The sequence below is a fragment of the Erinaceus europaeus genome (genome assembly GCF_950295315.1).
Source record: "Erinaceus europaeus chromosome 6 unlocalized genomic scaffold, mEriEur2.1 SUPER_6_unloc_14, whole genome shotgun sequence".
Classification (NCBI taxonomy): Eukaryota; Metazoa; Chordata; class Mammalia; order Eulipotyphla; family Erinaceidae; genus Erinaceus; species Erinaceus europaeus.
The window spans coordinates 574,305-597,175 of NW_026647119.1; the positions used below are offsets into that span (position 1 = coordinate 574,305).

General features: G+C 44.3%; 1 long non-coding RNA gene and 1 other non-coding gene across 3 annotated transcripts in view; both read left to right on the top strand.

Moving 5' to 3' along the window:
* Nucleotides 1-22,871, top strand: part of LOC132536134 (uncharacterized) — a 429,711-nt gene that overhangs the window by 363,151 nt on the left and 43,689 nt on the right. The window contains exon 1 of one of the 2 annotated variants that reach the window (XR_009547806.1): nucleotides 12,538-12,596. The exons of the other annotated variant lie outside the window; for it this stretch is intronic. This is a non-coding gene — a long non-coding RNA (uncharacterized LOC132536134). Of the gene's footprint in view, nucleotides 1-12,537; nucleotides 12,597-22,871 lie in introns of those variants that run through there. 2 annotated transcript variants of the gene reach the window in all.
* Nucleotides 4,214-4,320, top strand: LOC132536136 (U6 spliceosomal RNA). Its single transcript, XR_009547808.1, has one exon. It is a non-coding gene; the product is annotated as a U6 spliceosomal RNA (small nuclear RNA).

Genomic DNA, 22,871 nt, shown 5'->3' on the forward strand with positions numbered 1-22,871 from the left:
TCCCATCCCCTCCCAATGGCTTTTCTATTCTTTAACTCTCTGGGAGTATGGACTCAGGGACATTATGGTGTGCAGAGGTAGAAGGTCTGGCTTCTGTAACTGCTTCCATGCTGAGCATGGGTGTTTACAGGTGGATCCATACTCTCAGTCTGTCTTTCTCTTTCCCTAGTGGGGCAGAGCTCTGGGGAAGTGGGGCTCCAGGACACATTGGTGGAGTCTTCTGTCCAGGGAAGTCCAGTAGGCATCTTGGTAGCATCTGAAACCTGGTGGCTAAAAAAAGAGTTTACATATAAAGCCAAACAAATTGTTGACCAATCATGAACCTAAAGGCTGGAATATTGCAGATGAAGATTTGGGGTCTCTGTTTTGAAGATAGCTAGTAGGCCTATTTTTAAAATGTTATATTCCAAAGGGATATATATTCCAAAGGGATATTATATTCCAAGGGATATATATTCCAAAGGTATATTATATTACTACTGCTTTGTTCTTCTTTCAGCCAGTCTCATCGTGCAGGTAGCATGGATGGGTCTGCGCAAAGCCCTATTTCTTTTTCTGGCTCTGAGATTTTGAACTTTACATCCTGTCTCTAAATTTTATTCAAACTTAAGTCTGTCTCTAAACCCTAACACCATCAACACAAAATGAGTTGAGTTAGATTCTTAAAATTTATTTTGGATTTGAGTCCCCACCACACCTGCAGAGGAAAAGCTTTGTGAATGGTGAAGCAGTGCTGCAGGTCTCTCTCTCTCTTCTCCCTCTTTACTTCCCCTTTCCCTTTTGATTTCTGCTGTTACTATCCAATAAATAAAGATAAAAATATTTTTAAATTTTTAAAATATTTATTTTCCCTTTTGTTGCCCTTGTTATTTTATTGTTGTAGTTATTATTGTTCTTATTGATGTCCTTATAGTTGGATAGGACAGAGAGAAATGGAGAGAGGAGGAGAAAACAGAGAGGGGGAGAGAAAGATAGACACCTGCAGACCTGCTTCACTGCCTGTGAAGGAAACCCTCTGCAGTTTGAGAGCTGGTGTACTTAACCCACTGTGCTACCTCCTGACTTCGCTTAGATTATTTTTAAGGAATTTGTATTTACAATTAAATTTTGATTTGATAGGACAAGGCAATTCATACAAGGAAGGGAGATAATGGAGAGAAAGACACGTACAGCTCTGCTTGCTTGTCAAACTTAACCCCACCCCCTAGCAGGTAGGCACTGGGGCCTTGAACCTGGGTTCTTAGTCATGGTTATGTGCATGCTCAACTGAGATCACCACCACCTGTGCCTAAATTATTAAAGAATTTCTTAAGAATCCCCTCAAAACTTTATCTGTACTATTCCAGCTTAGGTCCATGATTGGTCAACAATTTGTTTGGCTTTGTATGTTAACTCTTTTCAACCACCAGGTTCCAGATGCTAGCATAATGCTGACCAGACTTCCCTGGACAGACAACACCACCAATGTGTCCTGGAGCTCTGCTTCCCCAGAGCCCTTGCCCACTAGGACAAGGGAGAGACAGGCTGGGAGTATGGATCAACCAGTCAACGCCCATGTTCAGCGGGGAAGCAATTGCAGAAGCCAGACCTTCCGTCTTCTGCATCCCACAATGACCTTGGGTCCATACTCCCAGAGTTAAAAAACAAGAAAGCTATCAGCGGAGGGGATGGGATACAGAGTTCTGGTGGTGGTAATTGTGTGGAGTTGTACCCCTCTTTTTTAAAAAAATATTTTATTTTATTTATTTATTCCCTTTTGTTGCCCTTGTTGATTTATTGTTGTAGTTATTATTGTTGTTGTCGTTGTTGGAAGTTGTACCCCTCTTATCCTATGGTTTACTCAATGTTTCCTTTTTATAAATAAAACATTAAAAAAAAAGGGAGTTCGGAGGTAGCGCAGCGGGTTTATCGCAGGTCGCACAGCCTAAGGATCCTGGTTCGAGCCCCCAGCTCCCCACCTGCAGGGGCCTGGCCTCACAGTAGGTGAAGCAGGTCTGCAGGTGTCTATCTTTCTCTCCCCATCTTCCCTTCTTCTCTTTTTCCCAGCTGAGTCCAGCTCAGCGCCATGGAGCCCTGCAGCCCGCGCCCTGATTCCCCGTCGCCCCCACGCCGCATTGCTTAGCGTCGTGTCACGTCACGTCGCCCCCACGCGCATTGCGTTGCGTCACGTCACGACACCCCACGCCGCTTTGCGTCGCGTCACGTCACCCCCACGCCACATTGCGTTGAGTTGCGTCGCACCCATAGACCCCAGCACTGGGGCCAGGGTCTGAGACTTGAGCGCCAGGCCACGACTGTGTGGAGGCTCCCGGCATGGAAGTACTGCTGGGGAGTCACGACGGTGCTGTGCTGGACAGCAGCGGCCATGTCCATCGTGCTCGGCCCATCTACTGCCATTCCTCCAATTCCAAGTAAGTGGCCCCCGGTGCCACCCGTCCTGGAAGGCTAGGGTGTAGCGCCCGCCCAGAAAGGTGCTGGGTGGGGGGAGGGGCGAAGTCGGGGTACAGCCACAGAGGCGCCAGTGCCGCTGGACCCCTTACCCCGGGTCAGGCGCACCCCGAAGAGGTGGCTGCGCGCCCCCCTTCGCAACCACCAGGACCCAGCGGCCTTGAGCGGGGCAGTCCCCGGATAAGGGCCATGGGCACCCCTGGCAGGGGCGCACCCGGGGGAGGTGTGCGCGAGCCCCCAGACCCCACACCCCGGGCAGGGACACCCTGGAAGGGTGGCTGCACGCCCCAGATCCCGCTGTTTTCGGCTTTCAGGAGCGCAAGCACAGGGACCCCGTCTGAGAGTCTGGGCAGCCGGCCTTCCCTTTCCTTCCAGCCAGGAGAGGGGTCCTGGGGTCCCAGGGCCTTGCCCAGCATGTCCATGTCTGCGGCTCCGAGCGCCCTGAGGGTGAGGACCCGCCCGGGCAGCTCGAGGCCGGGCAGTGAGCCTCCCGCCCACCCCAACCGCCCAGGCAGGAGGGGACCCCGGTGGAACCCACCACCCTGCCTTGGCTTCGGGAGTGGCCAGGCCCAGAGAACTTTCCACACGCCCGCCCATCAAAATGTGCGCCCGCTGTCCTTCCTTGGTGTGGCCCATGACGAGGTCCTCGGGGGGACTGCTGTTTGGAATCCTGAACCTGGAGTTTGGCCTGGGGCAACATGGCGAGCCGGGCTCCCAGACTAAGGTGAAGGCCTGGGCACAGGGTGTGGGTCCAGGTTGGGGGGTCTCCTCACACTTCTAGAACTGGAGTGTTTTTTCTGCCTCTGTCTCTCTCGAAGAGACATGCATTTCAGAGCTGTGCCCCATGCTGGCTGGCTGGAACCCCTGTTGAGCTGTTTGCCAGGCTGCTGGTTGGGTCTGGGCTGAGGGTCTGGCACTTTGCAAACTGCTGGTCCAGGGAGGCCACTCCCAGTGCCCCCCCCACCTCTTTCAGGAGGCCTGGGCCTGGCTGGGCTCCTTGTGCCATGGGGGATGGGCGGGGGGCGCCTGGGGCTCTTGTGTCTGCGAGGACAATCCTGGGGGGACTGCAGTCTGCCTGCGCACAACAGGGCGGTCAGGGCACTGGCAGGTGGGAGCTGCAATAGGAGCTGGGCAGAGCCAGGCAGGAGCCAATCTTGGAGCTGGGTAGGAACCGGACAGGAACTGTGGTTTTAAAAAAAAAGGAAATTAAAAAAAAAGAAAAAAATGTTACTTATTAATACAAAAAAGAGAAGCAGAGCATGACTATGGCACATGCAATGCTGGGGATTGAATTCAGGACTTAATGCCTACAGATCCACTGCCCTAGCCATTTTTTCAATTCTAGAGTATAAATAGGTTATTTTATTTTTTTGTTGTTGTTGTCACCAAGGTCTCATTGTCTACCTTTCTTTTTTTTCTTTTCTATTCTTTTCCACTCTTTTTAAATTTTTATTTATTTTTCCTTTTGGTTTCCCTTGTTGCTTAACATTGTTGTGGTTATTAATGTCGTTGTTGTTGGATAGGACAGAGAGAAATGGAGAGAGGAGGGGAAGACAGAGAGGGGGAGAGAAAGACAGACACCTGCAGACCTGCTTCACCACCTGTAAAGGGACTCCCCTGCAGGTGGGGAGCCAGGAGCTCGAACCACGAACCGCGATCTTTCCTCCGGTCCTTGAGCTTTGCGCCATGTGCGCTTAACCCGCTGTGCCACCACCCGACTCCAACTGTCTCCGTCTCTTAACACTATAAATAAGATTATAATATAGTCCTAGCTTTGGTAGTACATATACTGAAATTGGCATGATACAGAGAAGATTAGCATGGCCCCTGCTCAAGGATTACACACAAATTCATGAAGTGTACCATATTTTTTCAAAAAAGTTTGTAAAATATATGTACACATATAAATAATTAAAATCTTTTAAAGATCCAGTTAATGCAAGCTGGGAGGTGGTTCAGTGGTAAGAGGTCTGGATTTGCATGTGCGCGATCCTAGGTCTGTCTGAACCCTGTTTCTACATATGCTGGAGCTCTTTTAAAAGATTTATTAATTAGTGAGGGAGAAAGGGAGGAGAAAGAGAGAGAGATAGAGAGAGAGAAAACACTGTAGCATCAGTCTGTAACATGTGATGCTGGTGGTAGAATTCAGGACCTCATGCTTGAGTCCAAAACTCCAACCATTGTGCCAGCCTCCAGGGCTGCAGATTGGCTTTTTTGAAAAAAATCATGGTAATATTGTTCTCTTAACTGTACATCTTTTAAGTAACACGAAGACTTTTTAAAAATTTTTCTCAAATATTGTGCTGTGCCTGGGGATCAATCCCACCCAGAACCTTGCACCTGCATGGGACAGCTGAGAAGCCTCCCCGCCAGTCTCCATTCTGTATCCTTTAAGAGAGGGAGACATGCAAAGCACTGCTCCTCTATGCACGGAGTCCCTCCCATTGCCTACCTGTGGTGTGCACTTGCAGTGTGGAGGATCAGACCCCCAGCCACATGCTACGTAAAGCATGTGCTTTACCCCCTGAGCCGCCTTCTGGTCCTGAGTTTGATTCCTGGCATTGCATGTACCATAATGATGCTCTCATTCTCTTTTATGAATAAAAAAGTTATGTATGTACTTGCATAACAATTCCCAGTTTTCCATAAAGCAATCTATGTATTTTTTTTTGTTTGTTATAGGATAGCGACAGAGAGAAATTGAGAGAGAAGGGGGAGATAGAGAGGAATCGAGACAGAGAGACACCTGCAGACCTGCTTTACTACCTGTAAATCGACTCCTCTGCAGGTGGGGAGCAGGGGGCTTGAACCAGGATCCTAAACGGTCCTTGCTCTTTGTGCCATGTGGGCTTAGCCCACTGTGCTACTGTCTGACTCCCTTAGGTATCATTTCTAAAGCCCGTTAAATCTAAAATGTTCTTAATCTTTTGTAGTAATTTCCTGATTCATGTTTTCTTGTCTTAAACATCTTAGTTCTGTTTAAGTTTGCCTTGTGGGAAGTCCCATCTGTCTTTGGTCTTGGTAATTTTCCAGGGCTTGTAGTTGAATGCCAGCAACAATGCTCCCAGATAAAAAACAAAGAAATTGCTCTGCATGTGCTTCGAGGTAGGCTTTACCAGAAGATTATAGAGAAAGACAGGTGTCAACAGCAAAATGACAAAAGACTGCAGGTAATACATTTAAATGAAAGAAAGAAAGAAAGAGAGAAAGAAAGACAGACAGACAGACAGAAAGAAAGAAAGAAAGAAAGAAAGAAAGAAAGAAAGAAAGAAAGAAAGGTGGGGGTCAGGTGGTAGTGCAGGAGGTTGAGTGCAGGTGGTGCAAATCACAAGGACTGGTGTAGGGAACCTGGGTTGAGCCCCTGGCTCCCCACCTGCATGGGGTCGATTCATAAGTGCTGAAGCAGGTCTGCAGATGTCTTATCTTTCTCTCCCTCTCTCTATCTTCCCCTCCTCTCTCGATTTCTGTCTGTCCTGTCCACAATGACAGCAATAACAACAATAATAATAACCACAATAATTATAAAACAACAAGGGCAACAAAATGGAAAGGAAAAAAAAAGATTTATTTATTAATGAGAAGGAGTAAGGGAAGAACCAGAGCATCACTGTGACCTATGCAATGCCAGAGATTAAACTGAGAACTTCATGCTTTAGAGTCCAATGTCTTATTCACTGTACCACCTCTCAGGACACTGCAGATAAGATTTATTTAGTAGAATCACTTAACAACTGTTCGAAGAGTCACTCTGCACATGCCTTACATATGGGAGTCCCTGGGCTTGATTCCTGGCACCACTGAACAGCAACACAGATACAGCAAGCCAAGTTCAGTGGATAGTAGATCTGTGCTTAGGTCTCTATCTCAAAATTGTAAGCATTGAACTGAGAGATAGCTTATTGGTAAATTGCATACTGCACATGCAGGAGGCCCCAAGTTTGATCCCCAGCATACAGAAGTTCTGAGTGGTGCTCTATCCATAAAAATAAATAAACGAAGGGGTCCAGAGCTTGCTCCCCCAGTAGAGTGCACATCACATCACATCACCATGCTTGCAGACTTGGTGTTGAGCCCTAACACAACATGGGAGCACCAGGCATGATGGCAGGTACTGTGATGTTTCTCACATGCTCTTTCTCCCACTTTTTCTATTTCATTTTAAAAAATTTTTAAAGTCAATTTTCTTTTATATATATTAATATATTTATTTATTATTGGACCGAGACAGAGAAATTGGGAGGAGAGGAGGAGTTAGAAAAGGAGAGAGACAGAGAAACACCTGCAGCCTTGCTTTACCACTTGTGAAGCTTCCCCTACCCCCTGAAGCTGGGGACCAGGGACTTGAACATGATTCCTTATGCACTGAAATTTCTGTGCTTAACCAGATGCACCACTGCTGGCCCCCTGTATATTTTATTCATTTATTATTTCCTGGATAGAAATTGAGAGGGAACAGAAGATGTAGAGGGGGAGACACAGAGAGACATCTGCAGTGCTACCTCACCACTTGTGAAGCTTCTCCTCAGCTGGTTGTATCTTGGGCTTGAACCTTAGTCCTTGCGAATTGTTACATGTTCACTCCACTGGTTACACCACCTCCTGGACCCCATTTTTTTCATTTTAAAGTTAAAAGGAGAAAACATCTGTTGGCAATAGTAGAATTATGTAGTATAAAACTGTTGTACTAAAATACATTGATATATTCATCTTTTTTTAAAGGTCATTTTGTGAGTGCACATGTATAGTCTGAGAGGACCAATGTTCAAGCCCTTGATCCCCACTTGCAGGCAGAAGCTTCACAAGCAGTGAAACACTATCTTAATGTGTCTCACTTTCTTTTTCCACTCTATCTCCCCTTTCCATCTCTATTTCTTTCTCTCTTACCAAAAAAAAAAAAAAAGAAAAAAGACTTTTTAAAGATTACTTTATATTAAAAATGTTATTTCATTATTCTTGACCAAGTAAAAATATTTCAGGACATATAGAAAATATACTCCATTGAGAATAAGAAATAACTTGAATGTTTAGGCTCTCTGTGTCTGTGCCAGAAGGGGTTTGCTAAGAAGTAATGGTTTGGAAATCCGAATTCCTAGCTTCAAGTCTACCTACTGATGCTCCTCTGCAATCTAAGACCACCACAGGCAAGGGATTAATATATCATTTGCACTGTCACTTACACTACTGCAGGCTAAAACAAGGGTAGGGAAAGTGGAAAGGACAAAAGTAGGAAAAACTAAGATATCTAAATCAAAGTGACTAGCGACAGTTATTATAATGCTTACTGTTATGCAACCCACTTTTCCTAAAATGCTACAAGGTTTATTGCAAATAACTAAAAAATCTGGGTATTTTGGGCTTCCGCATTCTCTTTCAACACTATTCAGGTTTTACTTTTGTTTCTAAAGATTTATTTATGAGAGAAATAGGGGAGAGGAAGAAGGAGACAGCATCACTCTGACACATCTGATTCCGGAGACCAAACTTGAGACCTCACACCTAAGAACTCCAAAGCTTTATCCACTGCACAACCTCCCAGACAGTGGCAGCCTTTATTTTTTTATAATTTAAAATATTCTGATACTTTGATTACTTAAGAGGCAAAATATTTATACAATCCGAAGAGAACAAGAGTATACATACTTTGCTTATTTAAATGATACATACACTTTAGTAGAACTTACACATTTGAATAAAACTACATACATATGTAATTCAAAATCTAGGAAATATCGAAAAATGTAGTAGAGGAAAAACCCTTTCTTGCCCCTTGACCTTAGACTCTATAAGTATAAAATTTTAAAGTATGTTTTTTTTAATGAATTAATTTATTTCCCTTTTTTGTTGCCCTTGTTTAACATTGTTGTAGTTATTGATGTTGTTGTTGTTGGATAGGACAGATAGAAATGGAGAGAGGAGGGGAAGACAGGGGGAGAGAAAGACAGATACCTGCAGACCTGCTTCACTGCTTGTGAAGTACCTTTCCTGCAGGTCCGGGGAGCTGGGGCCAGAACCAGGATCCTTCTGCTGGTCCTTGCGCTTTGCAGTATGGTCTTGGCAGAGCTATTTATTTCTGAACCCACAGGGAGTTGTAATAAATCTATGTAATAATATGTTTTATTTTACAACTTGAAAGTATCTTATTTTCCATAAAAATTTTCATAAAAATGACCTTTAAACCAATTTTCTCTTTAGAGAGTTATGATACACATCCTGAATAGAAACAGCTTGAGAAAGAAGTTTGAGTTAACACATTAGTAAACTTGCTGGAGAACGGACTGATGTGGGTAAAATATAGCTTTTTAATTATTTTTAATTTCATGAACTACAGAAAGGGGTAGAGGGGCACAGAAGCAGCACTCTAGCATATGCAGTGCTTGGGATTGGACTCAGGACCTACAATTTAGAAATTTAGAAACTCTAATTTCTTCCATGGTGCAACCTACCCATCTTCAGAGATATTTTTCTTTTGTTCTAAAGATCTTATTTATTCATTAATGAGAGAGAGGAGCAGGGAGAATCTGCATGTTACTCTGGTATATGTGGCACTGGGGATTGAACTTGGGACCTCATGCCTGAGAATCCTGTACTTTATCCACTCTGCCTCCGTCTCCCAGACCACTCATAATTTGGCTTTGATTGGAACTGGAACTACTGAAGAAGCACTCTTGGGGGCTGGGTGGTAGTGCAGCGGTTAAGCACCCATGGCACAAAGCTTAAGGTTAGGGTTTGGGATCCTGGTTTGAGCTCCCCACCTGCAGGGATGTAACTCCACAAGAAGTGAAGCAGGTCTGCAGGTGTCTGTATTTCTCTCCTACTCCTTGTCTCCCCCCCACCCTTAATTTCTCTGTCCTATCCAGCAACAATGATAAACAAAAAGAACAACAAAGGGCGGGGGGGGGATGGCCTCCAGGAGCAATGGATTTGTAGTGCAGGAGGCAAAATAAAAAGAAACACTCTTACTCCATAAGTAAACCTGAGATAACAAGAGTCTTAAACAATTAAGTTCCTTCTGCTCTTGCTCTTGTCAATTGTATGTGTCTGACCTTCAGAAATAGAAATCCTTAGAAGAAAATTTACAAGTGCCTTTTCCATTCTAGTAAAGATAGTGATTGTGTTAAAATGTGAATTCCTTTCTATCTCTGCACAGGTTGGAACAGGAACCCAGTCAGAAAGAATTCGGACCTACAATTTTACCCAGAAGAGAGTCACTGACCACAGGGTAGGATATGAAGTCCAAGATATTAATGTAATATTACTGAATGTGCTTACTGTATCTTTGATTTATTAAGGAATCAAATTTCGGCGCCTGGTGGTAGCACAACAGGTTAAGCATACATGGTGCAAAGAAGCCACCTGGCAGCGGTCCCAGTTCATGCAGATGCATGTGGTCCTGGTGATACTGCGGGGCCCATCCATGCTGGCTCTGGGCACAGCTCAGTGCCCCCCATCTGTGCAGTACTTAGGGGCCGGGGAGCCCACAGTGGACCACAGGACAGCAGCAAGGCCCCTGTGTCGCCCTAGTTACAACATCTTCACTGGAGTGACTGTCAGTATCACCTAGAGATGCTTGCTAGCCATATGCTGCTGGGCATTTCAGTGTTTGTTTTACCTTTTTTTTAAATTATTTTTTATATATTCTCTTTTGTTGCCCTTTTTATTGTTGTTGTATTTATTAGTATTGATGTCATCCTTGTTAGACAGGACAGAGAAAAATTGAGAAAGGAGGGGAAGACAGACGGGGAGAGAAAGACAACTGTAGATCTGCCTCACTGCCTGTGAAGCAACTCCCCTACAAGCAGGGAGCTGGGGGCTCGAACTGTGATCCTTCAGAAGACCTTGCGTTTTTGCCCCACTTGGCTTAATTGGCTGCGCTACTGCTCAGTTCCCTTTTTCCCCGAGTTTTAAAAAAAAATATTTATTTATTCCCTTTTGTTGCCCTTGTTTTATTGTTGTTATTGTTTTATTTTTAAATATCTATTTATTCGGTTTTGTTGCCCTTTGGTTTTTGTTGTTGTTGTTGTAGTTATTGTTGTTTTGTTGGGTGGGACAGAGAGAAATGGAGAGAGGAGGGGAAGACAGAGAGGGGGAGAGAAAGATAGACACCTGCAGACCTGCTTCACTGCCTGTGAAGCGACTCCCCTGCAGGTGGGGAGCCAGGGGCTGAAACCGGGGTCCACATGGTGATCCTTCTGCTTGTGCACTTGTGCTTAACCTGCTGCACTACCAACCAAATCCCCTGTTGTAGTTGTTGTTACTGATGTCATCATTGTTGGATAGGACAGACAGAAATGAGGAGAGGAGGGGGTCGGGCGGTGGCGCAGTGGGTTAAGCGCACGTGGCACAAAGCGCAGGGACTGGCATAAGGATCCTGGTTCGAGCCACTGGCCCCCCACCTGCAGGGGAGTCGCTTCATGGGCGGTGTTGTAGGTCTGCAGGTGTCTATCTTTCTCTCCCCCTCTCTCTGTCTTCCCCTTCTCTCTCCATTTCTCTCTGTCCTATCCAAGAACAAAGCAATGTCAACAATGGCAATAATAACCCCAACGAGGCTGCAACAACTAGGGCAACAAAAAGGGGGAAAAATGGCCTCCAGGAGCAGTGGATTCATGGTGCAGGCACGGAGCACAACAATAACCATGGAGGAAAAGAAAAAGAAATGAGGAGAGGAGGGGAAGACAGAGAGGGGAGAGAAACATAGACACCTACAGACCTGCTTCACTGCTTGTGAAGCAACTCCCCTACAGGTGGGAAGCCAGGGGCTCCAACCTGGATCATTACCCCCATCCTTGCACTTTGAGCCATGGGCGCATAATCAGCTGCACTACCACCCAAGTCTCCTCTTTTCCCTTTGTATATGCACTGAGTATGTGCTTGTCTCTGAAGGTCATGTATACCCTATGAGTTTTAGTCTTTTTTTTTTTTTTGCCTCCATAGTTATCATTGGGGTTGGTGGCAGAACTAGGAATCCACTGCTCCTGGAGGCTATTTTTACCATTTCATTGCCCTTGTTGTTGTTGTTGTTGTTGTTGTTGCTATACCTGTTGTTGGACAGGACAGAGAGAAACTGAGAGAGGACAGGAAGACAGAGGGGGAGAGAAAGACAGACACCTGCAGACCTACTTCACTGCTAGTGAAGTGACCTTCCCCACACACATAAGGAAGTGGGGGCTCAAACTGGGATCTTTATGCCCATCCTAGTGCTTTGAGCCATGTGTGCTTCTCCCGCTGTGTACGGCCCAGCCCCCGGTATTTGCCTTTAATGACTTTAGTGTACCTTACTAATAATGAGACTATTTCTCATATAGACTCAGAATAATACTTTGATCGGACTTTTCAGGAAGCATTTCTTTAGATCATGTTCAGAGTTATACTTCTCTTTTTAAATATTTTTCATGACATGCCCGATTTTATATATATGGAGACAGAGATAGAGGCAAAGGCAGGGACTGAGAGACAGACAGACAGCGTCCCAGCATATACAGAACCTATCTGGCTGGAATGATCACCTAATCTGGCACTCTCTTCGTCTCAGGAGATGTTCACATCCCTACTCCCAGACTGTCCTGGGACCCTCTTCCTAGTAATCGCTACCTCTGCATTTTTCCTAGTTAACATTAATTTTTGATCATTTGAGAGTTGGTCTCTATTCTTGAAAGTTGCTCACACTTTCAAAGTGTTTCCATACTCCCCCCTACATTAAGGAGCACTTTAACTGCTATGTGGATACAATATATTTCCTTGCAAGGGAGTATTTGAAACTATGATCTGTATTTAAAGTTGATTTACAAAGTGCTGAGTTTGCTAGAATATGTATCTGTCATTTACAAGGAAACAGTCACTGTGCAAGAAGCAATACAGTGTTGACAGTAGTGTTTCAAATATATAGTGTTCTTATGCACTCTGTCCAAGAGTTACTGAAATCAACAATGTTTACTCTCAAACTGTAGTCAAGTCTGTGGAGCTAAGAGAATTTACATTTTTACTTGATTCATTTTTTGTGAACCTTTGGGAAGCTAAAGACAAGTTTTCTTCAAGTAGATCCTGTGAAACGTGGGTTGTAACCCCAGTTTTTTAAAAATTATTATTCAAGATTGCACAGCATCAGATGTGTCTGACTTCTAAGGAAAATGAGACCCCAGACACATTGATGGGTGAGTGTCAAAATATTTAAGTTGGGATGGTTGGATTTAAAATAGCAGTTCCAAACTCTCTCAATAGCAGCTGTTTAGTATTAAGCTTAATTGTCTTCACACATTTCATCCATCCTGACCAGCCCTTACTGTGGCACAAAACTCAGACCTGCCTTGCTAAAAGTTTTCTTTAGTACACTAAAGAATATACTGATTTGTACATCTGGAGAACAATATAGTTGCTGGGTCTTTCTATTTGTTTTGTCATTTCAGTGTAATTTGTTTTAGGTAAAATAATGGAAATAGAAAACAGGCATTGTACAATGTAACGGCATCAATACCCCTGTCCCAAATTCACCTGTTCCCAGTGTCTTTTTCATCCCATTTTCCATGTTTTCAGCTACATGTTCTCAGGAAAAAAAAACAAAACTCAGACCTGCTCCTCTGCACCTCTAACCACACTTGATGGTGTTGTTAGCCAGAGAGGTGAAGTCTCCTATTTTTTTCACCAAGAAGTGCTGTCTTGAAAAAAATATTTTGAGGGAGAGGCTGGGTGGTGGCTCACCTAGTTGAGAGCACATGTTACAGTGCTAAAGGACTCAGGTTCAAGCCCCTGTTCCCCACCTGCAGGGGGAAAGCTTCATGAGTGGTGAAGCTGTGCTGCCGGTGTCTCCCTCCATATCACCCCCATTCCTTCTCAATTTTAGGCTGTCTATCCCATCAATAAATATATAAAGATAATAAAATATTTTAAAATATGTATATTGAAGGGGCTGGCAGTGTACCTGGTTAAGCACACATAGTACTCAGAACAAGGACCCATGCAAGGATCAAGTTTCAAACCCCACTCCCCACCTTCAGGGGGGTCGCTTCACAAGAGTCGAAGCAGGTCTGCTAGTGTGTCCTTCGTTCTCCCTCCTCTCACCTCTCAATTTCTTTTTTTTTAAATTTTTTTTATATTTACTTATTTATTCCCTTTTGTTGCCCTTGGTGTTTTATTGTTGTAGTTATTATCAGTGACGTTGTTGGATAGGACAGAGAGAAATGGAGAGAGGAGGGAAAGACAGAGAAGAGGAGAGAAAGATAGACACCTGCAGACCTGCTTCACCACCTGTGAAGCAAGTCCCCTGCAGGTGGGGAGCCGGGACTCAAACCGGGATCCTTTCGCCGGTCCTTGCATTTGGAGCCACATGCGCTTAACCCGCTGTGCTACCGCCCGACTCCCACCTCTCAATTTCTGTATTATCCAATAAAATGAAAAAATAGGCCACCAGGAAAAGTGGATTCTTATTGAGCCCCAGCAATAAGTAACCCTGGAGGCAAAAAAAGGAAAAATCTGTTAATTGATTTATTCATTTACTTCACTAATCATATCTTTCTCTCCCCCCTCTGTCTTCCCCTCCTCTCAATTTCTCTCTGTCCTGTCCAACAACAATGACAGAAATAAAAATCAATAATAACTACAACAAAGATAAAAAAACAAGGTCAAAAAAAGGAAAAAATACCCTCCAGGAGCATTGGATTTGTAGCATAGGCACTGAGCCACAGCAATTACACGGGGGTGGGGGGTTTAAAGAAAAAAATAAAAAAAAGAGAGGGGGACTTTTAAACCTACTTCGCCACTCATTAAAAATCCTTCCTGCTGGTGGGGAGAAGGGGCTCAAACCCAGGTCCCTGTGTATGGTAAGAGCAGTCTCAGCTATGTGCATCACCAGCCATGCCCCATTCTAACACAGTTTTCCAGTTGTCTGTGTTTAGGTTGCTTCTATATTTTGACTTACCAACTATATAGCTATATAAACATAGCTGTGAATATGTCTTGGGACTAGCATACAATTAAATATTAGAAATTAAAGTACATATATATGTTTTTTAACGGACTATTATTATTGGAAAGGGAAGAGAGAAATTTAGAAGGGAGGGGGAGGTGGAGAAGGCGAGAGACAGATATGCACCTGCAGCCCTGCTTCACCACTCTTGAAGCTTTCTCCAACTCAGGCGGAGATCAGAGGCCTGAACCTGGTTCAATGTGCACTGTAACATGTGGGCTCAACCAGATGTGTCACTGCCCGGACCCTAAAAATATATATATATTCTTTATATATTTTAAAAATATTTTATTAATATTTCTTTATTCCCTTTTGTTGCCCTTGTTTTATTGCTGTAGTTATTACTGTTGTAGCCGTTGTTGGAAAGAACAGAGCGAAATTGGGAGAGGAGGGGAATACAGGGGAGAGAAAGATAGACACCTGCAGATGTGCTTCACACCTGTGAAGCAAACCCCCTGCAGGTGGGGAGCCTGAGGCTCTAACTGGGATCCTGATGCCTGTCCTTGTGCTTTGCACCACGTACACTTAACCAGATGCACTACCAGCGAACTCCCGATTCTTTATATTTTGATGAGAGAGATACAAAAAGAGAAAGATCAGAGCACTGCTCAGCTCTGGGTTATGGTGGAGCTGAAAATTGATCCTGGGACTTCAGAGCCTCAGGCATGGAAGCCTTTGACATACAGAACCATTATGCTGGCTCCCCAGCAGGGTCAGTGGAAGATAAGGAAGTTAGATGAGTGACATGCCTGGAGACAATCTGAGTATTCAAGACTATGGGAAGTTCTCAAAAATTGAGAAAAGTGGGCAGTTAGTGTGTCACCCAGTAGAGCACTTAAGTTGCCATGTTGGTGACCCAGGTTCCAGCTCCAGTCCCCACTCGCTAGGTGGGGATGGCGGAAAGTTTTAGAAATAGTAGAACAGTTCCGCACCTCGGTTCTTCATCTTTGTCTCTACATACATTCAAAATGAATAAATAAAATAAAGACAGCTGATGATGGTGTTAGAGTCCTGTAGGTAATAATAAAAATAAGATAAATGATATATTTATTATATATGAATAAAATAAATTAAATGAAGACAGCTGATAATGATGATAAAGTCCTATAGCTAATGAGCAGGAGCCGTAGCATTAGCAACAACAATGAAACATCAAAAAGAAAACGACACATGGGCCTTTAGAGTTTTTCAAATATTATGAATAGGGTACAGAAAAAGTACAGGTAGTCAATAAATAAATAAAAAGTACAGGTTGTCAATAAATACATAAAAAGTACAGGTAGTCAATAAATACATAAAAATATTACACTTGTTATTAGGGAGGTGCAAAAGAAACTATAATGTTGATTGTATTTATAAGTAGCTTAAAAGAAGTGGGTCACTATTGAAAAATAGTTACTGTTTTTATTGTTGTTGCAATTATTGTTGTCTTCGTTATTAGATAGAATAGAGAGAAAAGGAGAGAGGAGGGGAAGACGGGAGAGAAAGATAGACACCTGCAGACTTGCTTCACCGCCTGTGAAGTGACTCCCCTGCATGTGGGTAGCTGGGGATCCTTACGCCACTCCTTGCATTTCACGCCATGTGCCCTTAACCCTTGCGCTATTGCCCAACTCCCTGTTTCTTTCTTTTTTATTTCCTTTCAGAGAGTTTAAACTTTTAAAAATTTATTTATTCCCATTATTGCACTTTTTAATTTTTTATAATTATTGTTGTTGTTGACCTTGTCAGATAGGATAGAGAGAAATGGAGAGAGGAGGGGAAGACAGAGACGTGAAGGGAAAGATAGACACCTTCAGACCTGCTTCACCAATTGTGAATCAACTCCCCTGCAGGTGGGGAGCTGGCAGGTCTAACCGGGATCCTTACCCCAGTCCTTCTGCTTTGTGCCACCTGTGCTTTACCAGCTGTGCTACTGCCCAACTCCTGACCTTAAACTTTTATAATTATCAGGTGTGGTCCTAGTGTACACAGGTTTTCATTTTTTAAATTTTGACAAAAGCATACTCTGATATTTTAGAAAATGTGTGCTTTTTATTTTGGAAATGCGTACTTGCTTGTTTAAAAATGTTACTTCTCTTGAAAGAATGTTGGGTATTATATTTTCTAAAGTTCTTAGTAGGCAGTGTAGTACTAAGTTTTCCTAAAAAGAGAAAGGGCAGTCAGGTTGAACAGTGACCTTCGTTTCCCCAGGATGCCAGTTTTGACCTGTGACCTTCTGATCTACATGTGGTGTACAGATGCCAGTGTCAGCATAATGAGTGGCTATTCCATGACCATTTGTCCCCACAATTGGTGACTGTCTGGGAAGTGCTGGGCTAAGGAGTCTTTAAAAGGCTAGTAGCTGAGGGCCTATGGCAGTAGAGGTGTCACCTTGAACTTTGCAGTGAAATGTGCTGATCACAGTAACAGCCATCCAGAAGCCTGAAGTGCGCCATCTTTAGTCTCTGCTACTGTCTCCTCCTGGGCTGACTGTAGACTCAGCCATGTCCTTGCTCTGGCACATGGAACATGAACAAATGGGAAGCAGGCAGAGACCTCAGTGGCTGTCTGGCTATGGTATGGGAGCCCTTCTTCTGGCACTGAAGAAGCTAGGTGCCACCCTGTGGAGATTTGGGGAACAGGCAACACACAGAAAATAGATCCAGTTGAGCTATGAGCTGCCTGCAGACACATGGGACGTCAGCTAATGCAGAGCTGCCCAGAGGAGCCCACCAAGGTTTCATCTGAGCCCTGAGCAAAGAGAGGGGCCATATAAGGTACAGAGCCAGGGAGTGATATTTATTATAGTAATACAATCAACAAGAAAATACAATAAAAGACTCTATAACTACATGCATACAGTGAAAGGAATAAGAGAGAGATTTATGTGAAAAGACCTTCAAAGCAGGATGTAAGAAGGGATCAAGGAGGATGCCTCAAATGAAATGAGCTGGATGTGAGATGTTGACATTTTTCATTGTGACCCCACTAGACAAAAAGTTTAAAAGAACTGCCTTAGTCAGAGGGCTTCATGTCTTCCACCAGGAAGTTTACACATAGATGGCAGGACTGAGAACTAACTCAAAATCCTGCAAAGGATTAAGATAATAATTGTTCTCAGTTGGATATCATAAAGTAACAGGGAAAAGAAAGGGTCAGTTCTAGAAAGGGGAAGCTGTCTGTTGGCATTTCAGCAGACACCCAGGTGGCCTCACTGATTGTAGATTTGCCAGGGGAGCCCTGAGCCATTATCAGCTGAGTAGGTTGTAGGTAGGGGCTCTCTGAATCCCATTTGGGGAGACCTGAGATGTTCCATCACTGAGCCTTTCTGGAGGCATCACTCTCCCGGATTGGAATTAGCAGTCTGTCTTACTGTCATGCCTGAAATGAAAAACAGAGAGCTGTCTTAGTTAAATCACATTGCCATATACTAGCTTCTTCTTGATTCCTGAAGAAATAAGTTAAGCCAAAGAGAGTATTTCTCCATGGAGATAAATATATGAAAGGGCTAAGTGGTGCCCACCTGGTGAGCACACATGCCACAGTGAACAAGGACCTAGGTTTTTGCCCCTATCCCCACCTGCAGGGGGGAAGCTTCAGGAGCCGAAAAGCAAAGCTGTAGGTATCTCTCAATTTCTCCCCCACTGTCTCTCCCTCCCATCTGAATTTCTATCGCTAGCAATTAGGTAAATTGAATTATTATCAGAAGAGTTAAATATATTAAAACCTAGTCAACATTTCCTCTCAACACAGCAAGATTCTGCAGCCTCCACCCAGAATGTGCTGTCACCAGGAGAATGAGTCAGGTCCTGCCATTGTTGGGATGTGATTCTCTTGTCCTGTTGTAATCAGCCAGAAACCTTTGTCTCACACAGACTAGTTGCTCGAATTAATCTCACATGGCATAAGCTCACCCAGACTCATGGTGTAGATGAGGTGTGTCCAGGAGCCTGGTCACCTTTGTACCACTGGCATCAGTCAGGAAGGAGGTGCCTACCTCTAGCAGGATCAGGGGACTTGGATGGAGGGCCTCACTCCTCCCTGTCTTCCTTGTTAAGCTCTGTGTGGCTGCTGGTGCACAACATGGACATGATGCAGGAGAACTGAGTGATGGTGGCCTTTTCCTTCTGGTGTAGCAGATAGACACAGTCCATGATGTCCTCCACTGCCAGATTCACGGGGATGATGGGGTGGCTCAGGGCATAGCTGTAGAGTGACAGCTTGTGGGTGGCCCTGTCTCCACAGCCCATCAGGTATTCATTACTGAGCTCAGAGGCAGTGAGCTCTAGCAGAGGCAGCCATGAGGGGGCACTGTGCAGAAGGTTGAACACAGAGCTCTGCCTGATGCTTTCCACATCATGGAGGGTGGCGTCAGAGTCATCCCTCTGGTCCACAGCCACCAAGATGGTCTTGTGGTGGCCTCTGTAAACAGAGCTGCCCAGGTCCACGTAGAGTCACCCCCAGTGCAGAGACCTGTGATCATAGCAGTGGGATTAGCAATGGACAAAGTAGGGGCCCTAGGGAGCAGAGCAGAGGCAGTGAGAGCATGAAGGACGTGGAAAACCAAGGGGTCGAGCGTCCACTTTCTAACTGAAACCTTTGTAGAGGGACAGATGGAGGTAGCAAACCCAGTTATAAGAGTATGACATGATTCCTGCATATTAGCAGGAAAATCTTTGAGGATTTGAGAAAGGAGACCTGGACTCCCTACTTTTGATTGAATTTGAAGGTGTATATAACTGGCCTTGGCTTTTTATTGGAGAACTTAAGAGGTTTCTAGAAACTTGGAAGTAGAAGTTATCATGCTGGGTCACTATTAGTTCTGGTGTATATTCTGATCCCATTTCCATAGTGAGGCTGGTTTTCAGTATCATGAGCTTGATTTCAAGAGGGGAGAAATGTCCAGAGAGGTGGCACTGGCAGCAAAGTGTTCAATTTCCCTCTCCTCTGCTGGCCCTGACCTGAGGTCTGGGCTTGTGGAGGAACTAACCTGGGGTGTCCTCAAATAGCTGCTCCAAAAGGAAGGACTCCTGGTGGCTGGAAGCCATGCCAGAGATTTCCTGATCCTGTGACTGGTCCTCAGTCACCTGTAGTGGAGCCATTCCATTTTCATAGTGATATTCTCTGTCTGTATGGAGAGGAATCCAAAATAGGTTCAGGCTGAAGTGGTCGTGATGAGCCCATCGTGACCACAGGATGTAGCTAGAGCATGGCAAGGGAGCTGTGTCTTCCTTGGAGATGTGCATGTTTTACTGTGGGACTACTGGGTCCCTGCCAATCTCCCCACCCCCTTGGGATTGATTTTCAGTGTCATGAGCTTGTTTCAAAAAGGAGGTATGACTCGGCAGGAGGCGTGTACAGGAACCCAGCTGGTCTCCACATGTGAGGCTGTGGGAGTCATCTGCTTCTAGTGGAAGCCCCTCAGTGGCTGGCGTTTGACCCCCTTCATGTTTATGCAGATGTTTGACACCTACTTGTAGAGAAATCTGAATCTAGATCCAGGCTGACCATAAAGAGACTCATCTCACTGTAGAAGATGACACATGGGCCTTCTTTGGACCTTCTTTGCAAAGAAGGCTGTGTCTCTGTGTCTCTGTGTCCAAGAGTGTCCTGCCCTAGCATGTGCCCAAGAAAAGAGTTGACAAAGTATAGAGGAAGATGCTCTTATACATCCCTGTGCCTGGAATGCAATGAATTCCTCATGAGGAAGAGCTTTATATAGCAGTCCTGTCTGCCACAGAGAAGTAGAGAAGCAAGGACTCTCATTAGAGCCTGTTACAGAGTAGTAGTTGGTCAGTGTCTGTTGAATTCATGGAGGCCTACTGCTTGCACTTTTCCCTGTCAGAAGGTATTGAAGCTAAGCTGGAACCCATTTTCCCTGAGCCTTTGTAGTTAATGTCTCACTCCAGTCAGCCTCTTTGTAGATTGCCCTGACACTCACCTGCAGGTGGCTCTGTGGTTTCTTCCATCCTAGAACTCACAGACCCCTGACCAGTTTCTACAGAGTCCTGGGAGAGAAAGAAGTTAGGGTCACAATAAGCTTTTGGAGTGAGCAGTGGAAGAACACATTTCCCAGCAGCTCTGTTTCCCCCAGAGAGAGAGAGAGAGAGAGAGAGAGAGAGAGAGAGAGAGAACCCTGTGTCCAGTATCAAACTACTTGACCCCTGGGGGTGACTGTGGTTTAGAATCGCCACTGTAGATTTACATGAATACTTGGATTTTCAGTGCATGTTTAGAAGTGTGATGACAAGGGTATTTGGATTCGTTCCTGCATGCTCTCTAGTCTCAGGATACGCAAACAGGTAACTCTCAGTTGAGAGTAATTTGTAATTTAAAATGTCAGCTATCTAATCAAATACTTTTAAAAATATATATCTTCCCCCCACTAGAGGAGAAGAATTTCCTGGTGTTTGAAGAGGCAGGAAACTGGCATCAATGCTGCAGAGTGAAGGCCAACCCTGACATGATGCAGATTTCAAATTATGCAAAAGAAGAAATAAAAAAAGAGAGAGGGCTAGGCGGTGTTGCAGCTGTTTTGGCACACACCTTACCAAGTGCAAGAACCAAGGATTGGGTGCCACTACCCTGCCAGAAAGCCTTATTATTGACATACTAAGCTGATAATGAAGATGAAAATTAAGGAGGAATTGGTTTGAGATAGGTCATTAAAAATGATCCCATTCTAATGCAGTAAAGAATTGTAAAAAGAGCACACAGAGTACAAGTGAAATGCAGACAGTATCCATAGATTAAGTATATATGTAAGTGGATATTATGAGAATATCATAGTGGGATCTCCTAGCATAATGGTCATGCAAAGAGACTGTCATGCCTGAGGCTCCAAAATCCCAGGTACAACACCCTGGATGACCATAAGCATTAAGCCAAAGCTGAGCAGTGCTCTGGGGAAAAAAAAAGAGAAAGAAAGAAAGAATGAATGAATCCTCCTCAGGGCCAGGCAAGGCAGTACACTTAGTTAAGTACACACATTACTATGGACAAGGACTCATGTTCTAACCCTGGGCCCCACCTGTAGGGTGGCAGCTTCATGAGTAGTTAAGCAGTGCTGTAGGTGACTCTGTCTCTTTCCTTCTCTATCTCCCCTCCCCTCTCAGTTTCTTTCTGTATCTATCCATAGTAAAACAAAGAAACAAAAAAACTCCAAGGGAAGAATATGGTGTCCCATATCTGAAAATGGGGAAAGATTTAAGATGGGAAAGAAAAGATATCCGAGGTCACATGATGGAAAGACTCTAACTGAATGAAAAGTGCATTTACAAATTTGAGAAGATACTCAGAATTACTTTGTTCAAATTCACATGACTCAGTTCTTTAGCCCTCACCTCCTCAATTCATTAAGCATAATCAGCTCCAGGCCCTGCCCCCAAATGGAAGTTCCAATGTATCTCAAGGTTTGTGAGAACTATGAAGTTATCTCTTATGGGAGACACAGGGATTTGGAGTGGGGTGAGCATGGAACTCTACCCGTATACTTGGATAAGCCTATTAACCATTATTCAGTCACTGCTGAAAATGTGGGTAAGAGAATGTCTTAGTTCTCCATAGTAAATGTCTTAGCTATTGTACTGCAATTCCAGAAACCAAATGATACGCAGAGCTCCTGGCTGTCATTCTCTTCTTTTTCGTTTTCTTTGATAGCGGGGAAACGGGGGAGAAAGGGGCAAAGAAAGAGAAACCTGAAGTACTGCCTCACCACTCATGAAGCTCCCCTGCCACAAGTAGGTCTCAGGGACTTGAACCCAGGTCCTCTTGCATGGTAATGTGCACTCTACCGGGTACACCACTGCCTGGTCCCTCCTAGCATGCTTTTGGTCCAGTAGCATAAAGAAAAGTGAGGTTGTTATTTTTTCTTTAATTAGTAGAGTCACCCATTCCAGGAGGAAAACATCCACAGGGAGCAATGCAGACCACTCTGTATATGCAAGACAGGGTTGCATTCAGTCTAAGCTCCCTTTTTTGTGTCTATAGAGAAGTGTGTGTAAATAGGAAAATACATCCTTCTGGGTGGTATGTGCTGAATTCTTCCCTCATCTCTAGACCACTTTCTGTGTAACGCAGGAACTTGGAATGTAAGTTCTAGTCTTAGAAACATTCACACAGGTGCGTTCTGCCTCCTTTTGGTTGATATCCAGGTAGTCCAGAATGGCGGTATAAATTTTGCTAATAGATTCCACAGTGACCCAAAAGAGAGAAGGAGAAATGAGCTGTTAGACTATTAACAAATGAACTTGTGTTTTGGCTAATCATTTCAGCATTTTTCAATGGTTTTTCAAGATATCAAGTTTTTAAAGATACGTGCAAGACTTAATGAGAATAACAGTATGCAAATGTATTTCTGGAGAATGAGACAGATCCCAGAAAACATGTCTGTGGTGTCAGGTCTCTGAGACCAGGGCTGAACACCCCATCCAGAGTCCAGGCCAGACCCTCCCTGGGCTGTAGCTCTGGCAGGTTCATTTGCTTT